Raw genomic sequence first — 3,286 nt, 5'->3', positions numbered from 1 at the left:
TCCCCATTGAAGACCCATAATTACATTTAAGACTCTTTCTAGAAGTATGTAATTCACTTAAATAGCAGGGTGTTCCTGAAGACGCCTTCAGACATAAGCTATTCCTGTATTCTTTAAGAGATCGTGCAAGAGCATGGCTAAATTATTTACCATCGGGAATAGTGGCATCATGGAATAATCTTTGCCAGAGATTCTTGCTATGATATAACCCGCCTACTATGAATGCTAAGTTTAGAAATGACATCAATTTTTTTCAAAAATTAGATGATGAAATGCTATATGAAGCTTGGGAACGATTTAAGGAGTTAATTTTGAAATGTCTGATGCATGGATTCTAACACTAGACTTAAATGGAGATTTTTTATAATGTGTTGAATGCGCATACAAGGATTGTAGTTGATGCGTTTGCCAACAGTACTTTGTTGGATAAAACTTGTAATGAAGCATATGAGATTTTGGAAAAGATTACAAACAAAGATTATCAGTATCTAACCACGAGAGTTGGGATGGGTAAGAGAGCTGCTGGTACCATAGAGCTTGATGCAACCACTTCGTTAATGTCCCAAGTATCTTCTCTAGCTAATATGATTAAAACCATGAAAAATCCAACTGTAGTCCATGAGATGAAATCAGTAGAATTCTCATGTGTTTATTGCAGGGAAAATCATGTGTTTGACGAATGCCCATCAAACCCAAGTCAATATACTACATAGGTATTCAGATAGAAATAGCAATCCATACTCCAACACCTACAATTTAAGGTGGAAGCAGCATCCAAATTTTAGTTGGAGTAATCAAGGTGCAGGAAATTTCAACAATGCCACAAAATAGAATGTCCACAATGCACCGCCTAGTTATGTTCAATCTATGCCGAGGAAAAATACTCAACATGGTCAAGCATCATTTTCTACTTCCATTGAAGTTTTGTTAAAGGAATATATGGCCAAGAATGATGGTGTAATTTAGAGTCAGGCTACATCTCTCCGAGCACTTGAAAATCAAGTGGGGCAAATAGCAAATGCTTTAAATTCAACGCCACAGGAAGCATTGCCAAGTTCTAAGGGTGATAGCCTTTCACTATCCCATGTTCAATTGGAAATCATTATGTAGGAAAAGTATTATGTGATCTAGGAACAAGTATAAATCTAATGACTCTGTCTATTTCTAGGAAGCTGGGGATCGTGAAAGCGAGACCTACCACAATGATGTTGTAATTGGCTAATTGATCTTATGCCCGTCCAGAAGGTAAAATTGAAGATATATTGGTAAGGGTAGATAAATTTATCTTTCCTACAGATTTTCTTATTTTAGAATGTGAATCTAACCATGATGTACCAATTATTCTTGGAAGACCGTTTCTTGTTACTGGCATGACCATAATTGATGTGCAGAAAGGTGAGCTAACCATAAGAGTGAATGACCAGCAGGTTACTTTTAATGTGTTTGATGCGTTAAAATGGGTGGATGAGAATGAAGAATGTCACACCATTGACTTGATAGAAATAGCAGTGGACAAATTTGCAAAATTTTTCTATGGCAACTCTGACAGTGAAGACGATTTGTTGGAGTAAGGTGACACAGTAAGTTTTGAAGAGTTTGGTGAATTTATGGAAGCCCAGTAGATACTGGATAGGCCAGGGACAAAATTTAAATCCCTGAATTTATCATATCGATCTTTTAAGCCTCCTAAACCATCTATAGAGAAATTTATCATATACTAGAGTTAAAGCCTCTGCCACAACATTTGAAATATGTGTATTTGGAAAATAACAGTACTTTGTCGGTTGTAATTTCTGCTAAGTGAACACCAGAGTAAGAGGATAGGTTGTTAGAAGTGTTATGGGGATTTAAAATAGCATTGGGTCGAACCATTACAGTAAATTGAATAATAGAGACGACTGACTCCAACTATGAAGGAAGTTGTTAAGAAAGAAATTATCAAATGACTTGATGCTAGCATGATGTACCCAATTTCAGACAGCTCGTGGGTAAGTCCTATGCAATGTGTGCCCCAAGAAAAGGCGTGTCACGGTAGTAAGTAATGACAACAATGAGCACATATCATCCCATATAGTTACAGGATGGAGAATGTGTAAGGACTGCCTCAAGCTTAACAAGGCAACTAGGAAGGATCATTTCCCTTTGCCTTTCATTGATCAAATGTCGGACAGATTAGTTGGTAAGGCTTTGTTATTGCTTCCTAAATGGTTATTCAGGATATAATCGGATTGCCATAGCACTTGAAGATCAAGAGAAGACAATTTTCACATGTCTATAAGGTATTTTTTCATTCAGCGGATGATGTTCAGATTATGCAATGCCCTGGCAACTTTCCAACGCTACACGATAGCATATTCTCGGACATGGTGGAAATTTTCCTTAAAGCTTTTCTGGATGAATTCTCTGTGTTCAAAAATGATTTTGAAGATTGCTGAAGGAATTTTGAGATGGTTTTATGTCACAGTGAAGAAACGAATCTAGTATTAAATTAGGAGAAATGTCATTTCATGGTCCATAAAGGCATTGTTGTAATAGCTCAATTTAAGTGAAATAGAATAGTGGTTTCAAGACCACAAATTCGACATCAAAAAATATATTTTATTATTATCTTAATGTCTGTTGCATGATAGTAGCATCGTATAAAAATTTTGTGAAGAAATTTTATCATTTGTATGCTTAATTTGATAAAAGAACTAAATTGCATAAAGTGCAAAACTTGTGTTCTATTAGAAAAAGGTGTCAATTTGCTATGAAATTGAAACATAAGTGGCCTTATATGGTAATTAGACCATAAATATATTTACTGGACAAATTTGGACATAAATTAATTATTTTAAAGGTATATAAGTAAGGTTAATATGGTAATTAATAAAATAACTTAAAATAAATTATGAAAAAGAAAGATATCATCTTTCTTTCTTCTCCCTCCAACCAAAATTAGAAACTAGGAAGCCATTAAAGTCCATTCAAGCATTCATCCAACACTCACTAATGCATGTAAGTGTATTTTTGCTCGATTTTTAATGATTTCTATGTTTTTGGAGTCGTTATAGCTTAATCTACCTAGCCCGAGGACTAATTGTAAAATTGTTAGAAGTTTAAGGTTTTACCATGAATGTATGTTAGTTGTTTTTGATGTTTGAAGGATGGAAATGAATATTTAATGATAGTTGAGAAACTTTTGTAAAGGAATTTTTGATGAGATGTTCGATGAAATTTTCATTGAAGGAATTAATTGAAAAATAGAAAAATGTTCATGGTAAAAATGTGAAATAAATGGAAACTA

The 3,286-nt window shown here is 34.3% G+C and overlaps 1 non-coding gene across 1 annotated transcript; it reads right to left on the bottom strand.

Moving 5' to 3' along the window:
* Window positions 1-227: 227 nt before the first annotated feature.
* On the bottom strand, window positions 228-334 carry LOC128040218 (small nucleolar RNA R71). The gene has a single exon (XR_008194876.1). It is a non-coding gene; the product is annotated as a small nucleolar RNA R71 (small nucleolar RNA).
* Between the last annotated feature and the right edge of the window lie 2,952 nt (window positions 335-3,286).

Source organism: Gossypium raimondii, chromosome 3 (genome assembly GCF_025698545.1).
Source record: "Gossypium raimondii isolate GPD5lz chromosome 3, ASM2569854v1, whole genome shotgun sequence".
NCBI classification, from domain to species: Eukaryota; Viridiplantae; Streptophyta; class Magnoliopsida; order Malvales; family Malvaceae; genus Gossypium; species Gossypium raimondii.
The sequence above is the reverse complement of the archived record's forward strand: the minus strand, read 5'-3'. Positions and strand labels throughout refer to the sequence as shown.